This window comes from Chenopodium album, chromosome 22, assembly GCF_948465745.1.
Source record: "Chenopodium album chromosome 22, dcCheAlbu1.1, whole genome shotgun sequence".
Taxonomy (NCBI): domain Eukaryota; kingdom Viridiplantae; phylum Streptophyta; class Magnoliopsida; order Caryophyllales; family Amaranthaceae; genus Chenopodium; species Chenopodium album.
Genome location: NC_137855.1, coordinates 19,531,875 through 19,549,158, shown reverse-complemented (window position 1 = coordinate 19,549,158; position 17,284 = coordinate 19,531,875). Strand labels below are relative to the sequence as shown.

At 39.1% G+C, this 17,284-nt stretch overlaps 1 pseudogene; it reads right to left on the bottom strand.

The window, feature by feature from the left end:
- Positions 1 to 5,209: 5,209 nt before the first annotated feature.
- On the bottom strand, positions 5,210 to 5,283 carry LOC145606432 (small nucleolar RNA R71; annotated as a pseudogene).
- Positions 5,284 to 17,284: the final 12,001 nt, after the last annotated feature.

Genomic DNA, 17,284 nt, shown 5'->3' with positions numbered 1-17,284 from the left:
ATCCTTCTCTCTTCCTCTCTTCTACACCAAAAATCATTCTCTCTCCCTACACCAAAAATCATTCTCTTGCTCTAGCCTAAATTCTAGCCACCCTATTCTCTTATAATACATCCCTTAAGCACTCTAAGGAGTCCATACAATACCCGAAGTTCTATACTTAAACCAAGGTGTGCAAGGTAGAATTAACTGAGGGTTTGGACCAAATCAGCTCTCCTTTTTAGTTAATTTAATTTCAATTTGGTTTATATTTTTATTGAAGTTACTAACAATTTATTCATGATGTAGCAATTTAAAGGAACGCGCGGAGTGTGAGTAATTAATTCAATTACTTATATTATTTTATATTGCTAATATCATGATTAGGGTTATTTTTATTTGATTTGACTAACGCTATTATTGTTGAATTGCTTCCAATATTAATGTTTGTTCTATTATTATTATTTATGATCACCATATTGCATGTTTAAAGAGAATATGTAATTGAAAATCACGACTAATAAGATAATTTGGACAACCGGCTTAGGTTCCTTTTTAATCTTGTTGTTTAATCAAGTGATCACCAATATTTTAGAATTATATGTTGCATTAATATTCAACCAATTTAGCATAATAATAGTTTGGAGCAAATTGAATATTTGTTTGTATGCCTTTGAGATCACAGGAATACTTTTCAATATAAGAATCGAGTAGAGGCCAATACGGGCGAATGTGACTCCATGACTCACTTCGTACCATCATCCCCGATCCTCCTTTCGTGGTTCCGAACCATATGGAGTTAGTAATCTCATGGATTATGAATGGGGTGTAACCTTCACGGGTCAATCGTTGTTGCCTTTCGTTGTCCCTTTTTCGTGGTTGCCTTTTATGATCCGTGAACGGTTTACAAGTTCCTTAAAAACTTGTTGGCGGCTCCCTACTTTCCTTGTCCCTAATCGTGTCCCTAATCGTATATGTCAATTCCCACTTCCTATGAGTGCCAAGCATATTCACAACATGCTTCTATGTAGGCGCACTTCGAACGACGCCTACAACTGCCGTCTGGGTTCCTGGCCGCATAACGCTCACGCGTACGCATAGTTCTTGCCATTGCCTGTTGGGACAAAGAAGAATAAGTGGGGGTGAGTATGTACACATCAGACATAGACTCACTCTAAGGAGGAGACATCTCTTCTCCGTCCACTCTATATTCCTCAGTCCTAGGCGAACGGCCGGCCTCATGAGAAGAGTCGGACGAAGCCGAGTATGGATCCAGAATTGAAGTAAAAGAAAAAGAAAAACAAGGAAAAATAAAAAGGGCAATGTAGACGGCCTACCTCTGTACGTTATGAAAACTTTGAAGGTGTCGGTGAAGCTCTTGAAGATTGACCGGAAAACTCAAATATGCCCGGAAAACTCAACGGAAAACTCAAACTCACGGCGGCGCTCTTGAAGATTAGGGGAAAAATCACTTTCTCTCACTAGAATGTTCTGCCTTCTCTCTAGAATTCACAATTGGGTAAAGTGTGAAAATGAGAATTCACTTCCCATATTTATAGAATGAATTCATGGGGGTAAAATGGTAAAATCATTTTTCCCGCCTAAACATTCAAACAGTAATTCCTTGAGAAATTACTCGAAGAAATAAGTGGACGACGTTAAGGTTCTGTTAACTTGTGAAAAAAGACCAGACGGACAATTAACGGCACGTTAAAGTGAATTGAAATGAGTTAAGTGGAAGATTCAAGAAGTTTACACCTTCAACACTTAGTCTCCACAACTTGAGAAAATCTAAGAGGAAAAGCGTTCGCCCAGTTCTCAGACGTACAGTCTAAAACAGGAATTCAGACGTACGAAGCATGATTAGCAAGCCAAGAAGTACGTCTGAAATCATGGAAGCCCAGTTTACCCCAAAGAAAATATGTGGCCGTTCTGGGTGGTTAGAAGCTCCTCCTAGAGTATCAGAACGTCCAGTCTCACTTTTGTGGCCGTTCTGAGTGGTTAGGAGATAAGCTCCTCTCAGAGTCTCAGAACGTCCAGTTTCATCTCTGTGGTCGTTCTGGGTAGGTAGGAGATCAACTCCTCCTAGAGTGTGAGGACGTCCAGTGGACGACCGCATGAATTCAGAGGTTAAGCCTCTCTCAGAGTATGAGAGCGTCCATTACAAAGTATGGACGTCTAAATAAGCAAAAAGCCAAGCTCATTCCAGACTACGAGGACGTCCAGGGCAAAATATATGGACGTCCACGTAGCAAAAAGAGCCTTGAATCAAAAGTATATGGACGTCTAGGGCAGATGGGAAGCAAATCCAACCCAGAGTACCAGGACGTCCAGAATGCAAGATCAGAGGAGGCGGCCAGTAAGTGTACAAGCCACCCCCTCTGAGGGGCAAATGTTTAGGGTAAAAATACCCCAGGTACGTGGCCCAATCTCATAGTGACACGTGGCCCAATAAACAGGTGACACGTGGCCCTATGAGAGTGAGACACGTGTCCACCTGTTATGGTGACACTTGTCTGCCATGTCTAAATACCCTAAAGCTACAATCAGAAAGAGAAAAGGGCTCTGATGACCTCAGGCCCAAATCCCGAGAAAGCCTTGAAAGCCGTAAAACGGCGCCCCCCCACGACACGTGGCGACCTCTGATTGCGCAGCCAATCATGTCACGAGATTTTAGGGCATAAACCCTAGGGGGCACATGCTCCCACCCCTATATATACCCCAATCATTTATGAGGGGAGGGGTGGATTTTGATGTGACATTAATACAAGAGCTCTAAAAACGCTCCAACTTCTCTCTACTTTCTCTCTCTAGCCTTTTCCGTTTCCGTTCACTAACTTGAGCGTCGGAGGCGAATATTCCGATTACCGGAATATTCGTTGTTTTGCAGGTGTCCGAGTCTTTGTCAACAGAGCGCGACCAGTATCCGAGGGAATCACAAAAAACCCCGAAACAGTTAGTTTCTTTATTTTGTGCATTTCCTTGTTTATTCGTTGTTTTTCTCTATTATTTGTTTATTTTCATTTGTTTTTAGGTTATGATCGAGCATCTAAAGATTTTTGAGCTTCCCTTCTACTTTTATCATCTCATTGGATGCCTTGTGCTAGCATTTAGAGCTTCAAGCTTGGAGAAACTCGAAGGGCAAGTCTCAAGACCGGTGCACGCATGCGGTGGGGGCATCATCTATGCCACAAACCCACCAAAATGCTCATTTCAAGACTGCATACTTTGATGTTCATCACCATCACCAATCGTGCGCACAAGGTTGATCAAGATCGAAGAAGGGGAGGAGGAAGACCCTCCTAGGTGCGGGCGCACCCAGGGCAGGTGCAGGCGCACCAGTGGCGTGTGCGGCAGCACCATTGGCGCGTGCGGGCACACCCCCCTGGGTTTGTGCCCGTACCTTGCTCCGTGCGCTCTCTTCTTCCTTTTGTGCGGTCGTATCCCCGTGGGTCTTTTTTTGACGATCTAACCGACTTTTCCCTTGTATATATAGTAGTTTCTTTCTATTTTTAGAGAAAGAATCATTAGAGGATAGTTAGAGAAGTAATTAGAGAGAGAATTAGAACTTTTGATCATATTTTGTTGAGAGAGGAACTCTAGCTTGAAGAGAGAGAAATTCATGGTGTATTGTTGATGATTCAAGATTTCTTCATTCCAATTGATCTTTGATCATCAAGTTTTGTAAGGTTTACTCATCTTTGATTTCAATATAAGTTTGATTTTAGTTGATTTCATTTGTTTTTCATATGATTGTTGATTGTTTGATGTTTGATTGAAGTTTCATTGATTTTTGTATTGATTTTAGATTTCTTAATACGATCATGATGAAATTGTTGATTAGTTGTGTTTTGATCTTAATTACCATGATTAGTGAGTAGTTTACTTGCTAGGGTAATGGTGAAGCATGTATGATTAATGGATTAGTGTTAATTGGGGATAATTGATGGAGTTGATGATGTGATTAAACTTGGTTGATGTATCATGTGCATGTGTATGATTAATTGAAGATTGGTCAACTTTGATTGTTGCACTAGATTGCATTGTAAATTCACATTGATACGGACCATTGATTTGTGGCTTGCATTTACACGATTGAGGTGTCTTGTGATGTTTCCTAGCTAGAGTTTATCGTAGTTGACGCTAGTTAGACCTCTAGGAGAATAGCTTGATATGCTCTTTTGGTTGCATGATTGATTTTCCCTCATATTGTTTGACTTAGCTAATTTGACCTCCCAATTAGCCATCTCCATTATGAATGCATGTGGATCCTAGCCCTAGTGTTTATCATCTTTGATTTCTACAAGTTTATTTGTTGTGATTAGCTCTAGTTTTAGCATTACAACCCCACCTTTAATTTCGGGACAGCTTAGCGAAAGACAATAGACCATCACTCACTATTCTTTTGGGTTCAATCCTTGACTTGCTACTATACTTTTATAGGGGTTGGTTGAGTGTTATAAATTTTGTTTGACCGGTTGGGGAGGGTAGTCTAACGACCTACCATTTCACCATCGATCAAAATGGCGCCGTTGCCGTGGAATGGTGTCGTGATTGTGTATTGTTGTTGAGTCTATTCCATCTTATTGAAAAAACACAAAAAGATTTTGTTTCTTTCTTTTAGGCTACACTTGTAGCCGTGTTTCTAACAATTTCTTCTGAGATTTTGCATGCATAGCGCTCGTGATCGATCTATTGTGCTTTTTGACCCGGAAATTGAGAGGACACTCTCAAGGAGAAGAATAGAAAAATCGATCTTTGGAGTATAGTTCTTCAAGTGAAGAGGAGTTTGAGGAAGAGATGCAAGAAGGAGGAATGGGAGAGAATCCAAGGGTAGCTTTGAAGGTGTTAGGCATTCCCGGTGCTTATAGGTTTGAGAGTGGGATTGCTCCATCTACAACACCGGCGAATGATTTCGAGATAAGACCGGCCATGATTACTTTGATAGAACGGAGGCAATTTAGTAGAGCCAAGAGTGAGAGTCCGTTGAATCACCTAAAGGAATTTGAAAAGTCTTGCAATACCATTTAGGTGAACGGCATTTCTCAAGAGTTCATTCGGCTAAAGTTGTTTCCCTTTTCTCTCATTGGTCGTGCCTTAGAGTAGTTGGATAAAGAGGTTAAGCCTGATTCGCTTAGAACATGGGAAAATATTACTAGAGCTTTCTTGTCTCACTTTTTACCAACAAAAGAAGACGGCGGAGGCTAGGGCATTAAACCAAGGATTCAAGCAAAGGCCCAATGAGAATCTCTATGAAGCATGGGAGAGGTACAAGGAGTACCAAAGAGAATGTCCACATCATGGGATTCCTACTTATCAAGTGATCCAAATTTTCTATGGAGGTTTAGTGCTCAAGGCAAGTCATGCCTAGATGGAGGAGCCGGTGGCCCTATAATAAATAGGACGAAAGAAGAAGTGGTTGACATAATTGAGGATGTTGTGAGATACTTGACGTGGGGAAAACTAGGTCGTTGGGCTAATCTTCCCTAAGACAAACAAAATTTATAAACACTCAACAAACCTAAATACAAGTATAGAGGTAAGTCAAGGGTCGAACCCAAAGGAACGGTAATGCCTAAATGCTTCCAATTATATGCCTAAGCTAGGTCGAAGACAAGAGATAAAAGGTGACTCTAACAACTACTAAAACGAAGAAACCAAACAAATATGAGAGCTAGGGATTAGGATCCGCAAATAATGGCAATGAACGATGCAAATTGGAATGGAAAGTCGACTAAGTCAAGCAATGTGAGGGAAAATTAATCATGCAACCAAAAGAGCATGTCAAGCTATTCTCCTAGAGGTCTAACTAGCGTCAACTACGATAAACTCTAGCTAGGAAACATCACAAGACACCTCAATCGTGTAAATGCAAGCCACAAATCAATGGTCCGTATTAATGTGAACTTACAATGCAATCTAGTGCAATAATCAAAGTTAGCTACTCTCTAATTAATCACACTTATGCACATGATCAATTAACCAAGTTTAATCACATCATCAACTCCATCAATTATCCCCAATTTACATCAATTCATTACATCATAAGCTTCACCAAATCCCTAACCAAACAACTACTCAAACATTATTATCAATTCTACCAATACAAACATGAATAGCCAAAATCAATCATCAAATCATCAAATTCTAATCAAAATCAACAATCCAAACAATGAATATTAAACAAAGCAATAAATGAGATAGAGTTAGAAATGCTCTTTGATAATAGAGTTGATCTCCAATATAATTGTCACATTTGAATCTTCAATCTCTCAATCACCATTGAAATTCCTCACTTTCTCTCTCTAAAATCTACTCCTAAAATTAACCCTAAAAAGTAGAGAGAGAAGCTCTCAACTAAGCTAGGAAAATGATCTAATTATCTACTTGTTTCTCTCTCTACCCAAAAATGGGTATTTATAAATACAAGGATTAAAGAAAATAAAAGAGAAAAGAAAATAAAAAAGAAAAGGAAAAGAAAATAAAATAAAATAATGAAAGAAAAGGAAAAATAAATGAAAACTAAATTAAAAAGAAATTTAAAATAAAAGAAATGAAAAGGAAAACGGAGAGCATGAGTTGCTGCTCCTCCAATTGGGAAGTGATCCCATGCTTCTCCTCTCACGCATCAGATCATAGCCGTTCATCAAGATCAATCAACGGCCCAAGATTAAAGCTTCCAAGCCACGCACAAAACAGACCCAGCTACGTGCGGCCGCAAGGGCTGCGAGTGCGGCCGCACCTGCTGAGGTTCGAATTGAAGGCGGTGCTGCAGCGGCGATTTGTTGCTAGGGGGAGTTGCGCTGGTGGTTGTTGCGGTTGCTGGAGTTAATTTCGGTTGTTGGCTGCGATTGAGGAGGTAAAAGGGGCAGCAGTTGCGGGGTGATTGGTGGCTGATTTGGGGGTTCGATTGGTGGCGATTGTGTGTGGTTTGAGGCAGCAGGTGGTTGATGCGATTGTGTGTTGGTGTTGCGTGAAGTGGCTGGTGGGAAACAGGGGAATTGGAGGCTGTTGCGGTTGTTGGTGTGGTTGCAATAGCAGGGGCTGCTTGCGTTTGGTGGTGAGTTGGAGGGAAATTGCGGTGCTGCTGGTGGTTGCGGGAATTGTTGGCTGCGGCTGGGTTGCGTGGGTGGCTGTGGTGTTTTGTTGGTTGCTGTGGTGGTTGAGTGGAGCTTTGTGTGGAGAAGGGGAAAGCAGGGGAAGAGAAGGCAGCAGCTTGGGGTAGTTCTTGGTTGCTTCCATAACCATCACCATCATCACCATGATGGTGATGAAGACCAAACTAAGCAGTAGCTAACACCAAATCGGACTTGGAACCAACACCTACAAACACACATAAAACCGAGGAATAAAATAAAGTAAAATAAAACTAAAACCGACAAATAAAAGTAAAAGAAATAAAATGAAAATGAAAATAATAAAAGAAAGAAAATATAATAAAATGAAAATAAAATAAAATAAAGGAAAATAAAGGAAAATGAAATGAAAATAAAATCAAATAAACTAAAATAAAATAAAACTAAACCTATAAAATCTAAAGTAAAGAGAAAACAACTAAAATAACGAAAATATAATAAATAAAGGAGAAAATACTAGAAAAACATAGAAAGGTAGAAAAGAGAGAGAAAGCATAAAACCGAGCATTTATTGAGCAAGAAAGCTATGAAAAAAGGATAAAAAGGACCTAAATGCTCATCAAATGTGTGCCATTTATGACACACATCAATACTATAGAGCTTGGCAAGAAGGAGAGAGAGTCTACTAGCAAGAGTGGCTCAACGGTCTATTTCGTGGATTATTCCATGGATCATCTCAACGCAATCAACAACTTGTCATCCCAAATTTCAAATCTAGGGAAAGAGATGACATCAATCAAAGCGAAGCTTGAGAGTGTGTCCACGAATTCTTTGAGTCTTACCTCCCAAACCAAAGGGCCGGGAAAGGTACAATCTCTAACTCTTCTCCTTCTACTTCTAATAACATGCCAAGTGGTTGTCTATTTTGTGATTTATGTGGTTCTTATCATCTTATGATCATGATTATTCCATGTGTTTACAAGCTTTTGTTGATGGATGTGATGATGTTGAAAATAATGGATGTGAACATGTGAACTTTGTGTCTAATGCTAATGGTGGTCAAAGGTTTGAAGGACCTAAGAACTTTGGTAATAGGAATTCTCACCCTCAAGGAGGTGGTTTCGATAATTATAACAATGAAGGATATAGGAACCAAGGAAACCAAGGTTTCCTAGGTAACTATAACAACCAAGGTTGTAATAATCAAAACTCAACCCATGGGTATGGTAATTAAGGCCAATCTCAAGGTTTTGGTAACCATTACCATAATGGTGGCAATAGTCAAGGCTGAGGGAATTGGAACAATAACCAAAATAGGGGAAATTTTCAAAACAACAATCAAAGGGGACCCTCTCCCGGTTTTGCTCCAAAGCCCCAAGCCAATGGTGAAAGTTCTTATTCCCAACCATCATCATTTAAGTCAAATTTGGAAGAGTTGATTGATAATCAAATTAAACTAAGATCATTAACACCTATATGGCGGTTAGTGATAAGAAGTTTAATGAGATGATGACTCATAACAAAATGCTTGAGACACAAATAATCCAACTTGCAAACACTCTTAAGGATTTATGCTAGTCCTTCCTCTTTGCCTTCTCAAGGAGTGGAACCGAAGAAACCCGTGTATTCCGTCACCACTAGGAGTGGGAGAGTCCTTAATGAGGGAGTTTCTAGGTCCATTAAGGAAGATGAGGAGAGGAGTGTTTTGAGGGAGGAAGATGAGAGGGTTGTGTCTAAAGGTGTTAGTTGTGAGGAAGAGCAAGAGAAAAAAGAAGGATGATGAGAAGAAGTGTGAGGAGATAAGAATTCCCGATCTACCCTATCCTCAAAAGTTTTTGAGGCACAAGATGGATGAGCAATTTGGAAAATTTCGTGAGATGCTTAAGGAGGTTCATGTTTCTATCCCTTTCACCGAAGCTATCCCACAAATGCCTAGATATTCCAAATTCCTCAAACAAATTCTAGATGGGAAGAGAGATTGCAATGAAGTTAATTCGGTGGAAGTGGGAAAGTGTTTTAGTGCTCTAATCCATAGGGAGTTACCGGAGAAGTTGGAAGATCCGGGGAATTTTTCTATCCCTTGCAAAATCAAGAAGTTGATGTTTGAGAATGGTCTTTGTGACTTAGGTGCTAGTGTGAGTATCATGCCTTACTCGGTTTTTAAAAGACTCAATCTAGGTGAGCTTCTACCATCCAACATAACCCTTCAATTAGCCGATCAATCTATCAAGATTCCTAAGGGGAGAGTTGAGGATGTCCCACTTAAGATAGGAGAGTTTGTTTTTCCCGTTGATTTTGTGGTATTAGAAATTGAGGAAGATGAACACATTCCTATCATCTTAGGGAGACCTTTCTTGGCCACCTCGGGAGCTTTGATAGATGTGAAAGGAGGCCGCATTACTTTGAGATGTGGTAAGAAGGAGGAAAGTTTTAAGTTGAAACCAATGCATGAGTCTTTGTCTCTTGTGCAAGAAATGATGTGTGCAAGTTCCTCTCGTTCTATTGACAATGTATGTATGATTGACTCTTCTACTAACGATGCTCTTGAGAATTTTGATGATGTTCTTTCAAGTTTTGATAGCATGAAAGTTAGTGAAGAGAAAATGATGATTCCCAAGCTCGTAGACGAGGAGGAAGTTGAGATTCCTATTTGGTTTGAGCTTATTCCTCAAGATGAAGAGGAGGTCTCTATGATTGTGGATGTTGAAGTTTCATCTACATTGAACAACAAGCCAAAGAAGAAGGCTCGTGATTCCAAGAAGTTGAGAAATAGGAAGAAGTTGAGAAAAGAAAATTGTGAATTTGAGAAGTGTTTCATGGAAGTTTCATCAAGCAACGAAGGAAGGTTGCCAAAGAATGAAGAAGATTTCGCTCTATCTACTACCTTGAAAAAGGTGGTGTTCTTTAACCTTCCATGATTTGGAGGAAGGGTTGAGCTTAGGACCTTAAGCAAGCGCTTCCCGGCAGGCAACCCGGAGTTTCTAACTTTTCCTTTTGATTTTTGAATTTTTCTTATTTTTTCCCTCTTTTATTTCCTTTTCTTTTTCTTTCACTTTTCTACTTGTTTGGATTTGTAGGATGAACTTTTCGGGATTGGATTTCACCAAGCGAGCATGACGAATGGAAGGTGTTTTGCGATATTTGTCATGATTATGTTCGATTCTAATCGAACTTTGAGGTAAAGGGGTAAGAATTTTAGTGAGGTAAGTTAGGAAGTTCATGCTTTGAAAGTTGAAGGAAGTTGATGCTTAGTGAGTTCTTGTGGTGGGTTCATGAATCTCAAGCTTAGAGCTCACTAAAATTGTATTTTGCTACTGCCTATGTTGGTGTTTATCACCATCATGATTCATGAACGCACCCAAGAGATCATCGAGCATCAAAGAAAAAAAAAAGAAAGAAGGGAAGCTAGGCTAGTGCGGGCGCGCACGGGGTCGGTGCGGCCGCGCACCAGCCAGGTGCGGGCGCACCACCCGTGGGTGCGGGCGCACCTGAGCCCGGGGCTCCCCTACTTCTTCTTCTTTCTTTTCTTTTTCTTTCATTTCATCCTATTCTCATTCTCACTCCTCACGAAACCCCATCACCCTCAAACCCCAAGTGCGCACCTCCTTACCCTCCATTCTCCATCAATCTTCATCAAATCTTTGCAAATTTTCACTCCAAAATCATTAAAATCAACTACATTTCCATTCTACTCATCAAAAATCATACAAATTCACCAAAATAAACCCCTAATCTCTCTCCTCCAAGGTTGGGTATAATTTGGGGCTTTTGTGTGTGGTCGAAATTGGTGGCTCAAAGTTGTTCAAACTTGCTTCATATATGGTTTAATCATCTTCTATAACTTCAATTTGCTTAATTATGTCATATATATGCATGTTTTGAATTTTTCTATGAGCATGAATAGTAGTAGTATGGTTTTTGTGGATTTTGATGATTGTTATTGATTTTGGATGATAATTTGTGTTGATTGTTGATTGATTTTGCATAACATTGTGTTGTTTGTTGATTTTGTAGCATTTGTGAACATTTTGGTTGGATTTTGTTAAGTTGAATTTTGGTAGAATTGGTAGTAAGGTACTCAATTTGGTATTGGTTGATTGCTTGTGTATTGGATTGTGGTGAAGGATTTTCTTGGTTGATTGGTATTATTTGGTTGTTTGGATTGAGCTTGTATATTGGTGGAAGTGTTGTTCCTTGAATTGGTGATTCTTGGAGTTTTGGTGTTGATATTGTGTTAATTGATTTTGGTGAACCAAACTAGCTTCAAAAATGTCTAACCTTCTCAAAAGTTTACCAAAAAGCGAAAAACCAATGTCTCCATTGATGAACCCACTCCTAGCACCTCCACTCCACAAAAACGATCTCCAACTCCACTACCAAGACGCCAAATCCTTGACCCTAAACAAAATCCCGCTACCAAAAGCTCAAGGATGAAAGAACCCTCAAACCCACTCTCCACTATCTCCAACGCGACATGACTAATTTGGGGACAGATGAGGATGTTAGGAAGTTGCTTTTGAACTTGAGAATGGATTCCTTTATTGCTCATTCCGACCGCACCTACAAGGAGCCAACCTTGGAATATTTGGCTACTCTTGAGCTTGTGCCCGTGGAGGGGCAATACCGGGTGCAATTTCAACTCTTTAATGAATTCTTTGACCGCTCCTTGGAAGAATCCAACGTGGCTTTGGATTTTGATCCACATGGAGATATCTTGGATCTTGAGCCGTACATTATTCCGGAGTATGATTAAAACTCTTGGTGGGAAGATATCTCGAGGGTTGGTGAGTTCATCACCAAGGATGCCAAGATTTCCATTGCGTACCAACCTTGTCTTCGGGTGGTACACCGACTTTTGGGTTAAGTGGTGTTCCCCAAGCAAGAGTTGGGGAAGATGAGCAAGTTAGAGCTCAAGATCTTGTGGTTGGCCACCCGTGCTGAGTATCGTGGCCGGTTAAACTTGGGGTACGCGTTTGCCACATATTGCATTTCATTGAGGAACCGGTGCACCGGTGAGATTCCGTGTGGGGGTATGGTGATGAGGCTCTTGAATCACCTCCACCTTGATCATTACTTGCCTTATTGCAATTAAATTGGAGATGGCACTACTATTTTTCTTGACTTGAAACAATTGGGGCAAGTGCAATTCATCTCCAAGCACTATGAGGAAGGGAAGTATGAATGGTTGAGGAACAACAAGCATTGGTGCTTCTTGCCTAACCCCGCTTTGACTTCTTTGCACCGGATCAACACAGAGAACGTGTGGCACATTCCTAAGTCCTACCGGCGCCCCAACTTTGACTCCGATGATGAAGAAGAGGAGGATGATGATGATGATGATGAAGAAGAAGAAGAAGAAGAAGAAGAAGAAGAAGAAGAACAACAACAACAACAAAATCAACAACAACAACATCAACAACGTCCACAACAACAACAACAACAACAACAACAACAAGGGCAACATTCTTTTGCTAATGCCGACTTGGAGGCACTTAGTGATTAAATGAGCGGTTTGCAAATCCGCTTAGAGGGGATGTATGATCAAGACTTTGAAGCAATCTACAACCAAATGAGAGGTATTTCTGAAATGCAACAAGGTATGTTCATACAACAACAACAATTATATGCTGCGGAAGTTGACCGCGGTAACATTGTTCCCCCGGCTAACTATCCTTACTTTCCGCCCCAGCAAGGTCCTATACCTTCATATGGGCACCCGTATTGGCCAAGACCTTCCGAGCCCGATACCAACCGTCGTTTCTACCCGGATGAGTGACAAGGTTAAAATTTGTATCCCCAAATCAAAAGAATTACCTAAGTCCTCTAACTAATGCAGATAGGGAAGTAGGGTCGAGTCCACAGAGAAACAAGTCTTTCTACTCCTAATTAATTATTATAATCTAAATTATCAAGGTAACCAATGTTGTTGTGATTAAAGGAATTATACTACGAAGAATATGAGTAGGGATAAATAAATGTAGGGGAAAATCAATGAATAAAGGACCTAGGGCATAGGTTCACCAATAAATAATACTCCAGGGTAAAACATATAAATCAATCATCAATGTATCAATTAATCAAATAATAAAGGGCTTTCGCTACGTATTACAATCACAGAGTTAATTTACCGGTATTAAATCTCATCTCTCGAATCTCGACTTAACCATTTATAAATTAAACTGCCTATTGAAACTAGGCCTTAATATTAATTCTCATCTCTCGAATCTCGAATCAATATTGCGTAACTCATACAATTAAACCAGCGCTAATCTAATTGCATAGTATTAAATCAATCAATAGGAAATTAATTAAACATTAACAATTAACAATAATAAATTACCCTTTCATATTATTTATGGATCCCCATAAACCCTAGAAAGAAAACTACACACGCATAATTAAATCTAAACTAATCAAAGCAAGTAAAGAAAGCATGATTAAAAGCAAGAACAAGAGATTAAAGAAAATAATAATATAAAAAACTAACATGAAAGCAAACAAGTTAAACTATAATAAAAACAAAGAAGCAAAAATCAAAAATACAAATAATGAAAACAATCGTCACGAAAAGCAATAAAACTGGAAGAAAACGGGAGGAAACTAAAATAAGCTAAACTATAAAAAACAAATACCAAAAGTTGCGTAAATACTAGAAACTAAAAAAACTAAAGTCAACTCCTTAACATAAACTCTCAAATTCCACTAGAGCTAAAACTAAAGAAAAGCCTACCTAATAATCCCCCTCAAGCTGCGTGAATCTTGGGTATTTATAAACCCAAGATTCCCTCGTCACGAAACCGACTTCAGCAAAATAACAAGAGTTAGGCCCAAGGAATATAAGCCCATTCCTTTCTTCATTAATCGAGCTGGTCCACAAATCACGCTCAGCTCTTCTCTGCTTGAAACTGCAAGCCGGGCCCCTTTCAACCTTTGGCCCAATTATACTCTTGGTTGGTTCGTAATATGTATTCGAACTTCTCATTAATCGAGCCCTTAATCACCAAATAAATTCCTTTAATTCGGTCTTGGGCTTCAAATATACGGTCCTGAAATACGATCAAATTCCAATATCTTCGTAGTGGTTTAATAAGCTCGGGAATTATTATAATCCTGCAAATTCCTATAAAATAATGCCAACTCTACAAAAACACTAGAAAACGTATAGTAGTAATAAAAATAGCTCCGCAGAGTCCAAATAAGCACAAATATGACCGTGGGACAGGGAGTAAATATATATATAAAATAGACTTATCAATGAGCAAGGTAATTACGATTACAAGGCTCCCGGAGGGTGTGACTATAGGGGTGATCCTAACTACCCCTATGTACACCCTAACCACCCCTATGAGCTTGCTTTGCCTGAGAATTTCACTCCTCTTGCCTCTTGGCAACAAGATAACTTCAAGGGGCATTATGGGTGGCCCGATGGCTTCACCGGAGGTTGGGAGCCTTATCCTCCCCCAACCTTCGATGACCACATGGGCAACAATGACCCTAATGGGGCAAGGCCGAGTGGTAGTGGTCATTAGTTTCCTAGCTTTTTATACTTTTTGCCTCCATCCCTTATGTTTTTGTGCTTGCTTTGTATTGTTGGGATGTTGAGATGTATCTTTGTTTAGCTTAGGGGAACTAATTTCATGACTCGGTAGCCAATACTTGTTATTGTATACATACTTTGTTTTCTTGTTTGATCTTTATGCTCTTCTTGTTTGGTTAGCTTTGTTTTCTTGATCTTTTGTCCTCTTGATGCATGATTGTTTGCCCGGTGTGCATTGTTAGATGTTGTTGTTGTGATGATTTGACTATGATGATTTTGTTGTGTTTTCGCTCCCATGTATCCAAATCCCTTTGATCCAAAACCCTTGAATCCAAATCTTGTAGTTTAGTTTAGTTTTCTAGTTAGATAGTTGATTTTCTTGTTTGCTTAGCTTTCCTTTCTTTTCTTTCTTTTATTCTTTGATAGTTTAGTTCTTGTTTTGCTTAGTTGTTTATAGTTTTTGATTAGTTTAGTTTCCCTTTATTTGTTATTTTCTTTTCTTTGTTTTGAAGTTACTAACCTTTTTCTTTGTTTATAGCTTCTTTTATTTTTCCTTTTCTCACTTGGCTTTTTGACGATGCTTTTGGTCTTGGAACGCAATGAAGGTGGTTTCTATATTGCCCTTGTTTATTTTGCTAAGCATGGATAGCCCGGTGAGACCTTTCTAATTTTTCTCTTTATTTTTCTTTGAATTTCATAGACTAGGATTAGTTTAGGGGAAGTTGAAAGGTTCGAGGATGAATGCTTGTTAACACGTAATGTGTTTGGGATCGATGACAATGTTGTCATTCGATCACTTGTTTGTTGATTGGGATATATATGTGTTTAACTTGCTTTCTAGTCTTTTTCTCCTATTTTCCTTTATCTATGTTTCCTTTTCTTTTCTTTTCTTTTTTTTTCTTTTCCTTTATTTTCTTTCTTGTTTGTGGTATGATTTTGAGGCTTATTTTTCATTTTTGTTTCTTTATGAGTTGGACTTTAATTTGTACATAGGACTTTGTCTTTTACATGATTTTCTACCTAGGTAGTAAAGGTATGCACGGTTTGAGACTATGTTCGGTTGACTCTTGGATAGGTGTATGTTAGGGTAGTTGGTTTGAACTAGGAGGATCATGAAGTCGGATTCTACTTGTTTGTAGCATGCTAGGTAGTTGCTCCCTATAGTCAATTTGACACCACTAGTGAGTTTTTGCTACATCCATGTGAGGTTCATTGTTTTTCAAGCCTTCAATATATCTTGTATGAGCGGCGTGGATCCTTGACTATGCAAACCTAATCTATAAAAGCTTGATGTATGATTCTTAAACCCGAGACCGAGCTATCTATGAAGGACAAAGGCACATTTTTCGGGGGTTTCATTTTTAGGATAGTTTGTATCATCTTTATTTTTGGGTTTACATTTACCTTCTTGCAACCATTTGAGCCTATTCCCTTCTTTTCAAGCCGCATCTTTAGTTCTTTGGCCTTTTGTTTCATTTTCTTTCTTTTCTTGGTTTTTGTGAAGTAAATTGATCATATTTGATGGAGTTTGTGGTGGAGAAGTTGGAAATTTGGTTTTTATGAGTGCAAGATTGTGTTAAGTTTTCTTTGTGAATAATGGCAAGTGTTTGAGTAAGAGTCGTCCTTAATCATAAAAGGCATGGACAAATAAATTGCATTATAGAAAAAGCCGTCCGAATTTAGCAAAAGGCAAGGACATTGCAAGTTTAAGTATAAAAAAAAAGAAAAAATTTGAAAAAGTAAAAATTCAAAAATATTTTGATGTATTCTTTTCTCCTTCTAAGCATTGAGGACAATGCTTCATTTTAGCTTGGGGGAGAAGCGTTTACGCTTTTTGTATATATTTCTTGTGAGTATAGCTTCAAATAAGCTTGGGGGTGTTGTTTTTGTTTGGTGATTTCTTGATCGTGTTGTTGAGGATTGATCACCCTTTTGCTTCACTTTTTAGGAAAACCACCAAATTTTAAATTTTAGCCTACCTTCACTCTTTATGCCTTACGTTACAACCTTTGGGAAAGACCTTTCGACCTAGAAAGTTGAGTCACTATTCGGGGGAGAGAATCATGGGTCATTACCTAAGGAAAGGGGATGCATATATAGTCAAGCTTGTCGAGTAGCCTAAATAAATCTCTTTTTCCGGTTCCTTCGAGGAATCATTGGGATGCTCACTAAGGGGAGATTTGAGACTAGTGGGGAAAACGCGGTAAGATCGTTTGGGATGAACGTGGATTGTGATGTCTAGTTCCTATGCTTCAATCAACCTTAGATATCTTGAAAAGTGCATACCTTAATTACTTGAGAAAGACTTTCATTCATTTGCATTATAGTCTCTTTGTAAGTCCATTTTGCAAAGGTTTTGTTTTCATTTTTCCCTTTTTCTTTTCTTTTTATGGATTTGCCTCTTTGATGTTGGTGGAGAGTTGTGGGTAAACTCTTAGGACACCCTTACGAGACCTCACTCGTCCTCATAGGCGACTTTGGGATTTAAAGGGCTTGTTGTAGCTAAAAACAATCGTGGATCCTACGACAGTGAGTCTTAGTGTACATTCTTATCTTGAGTCTTCCTTTTTCATTTTTAATAAATTTTTCATCCTTATTCTTTCTTGCTTTGTTTTGTTCGAGGACGAGCAAAAGTTTAGCTTGGGGGAATTTGATGAGTGACATTTATGGCACTCATTTGATCTCTTTTAGGATG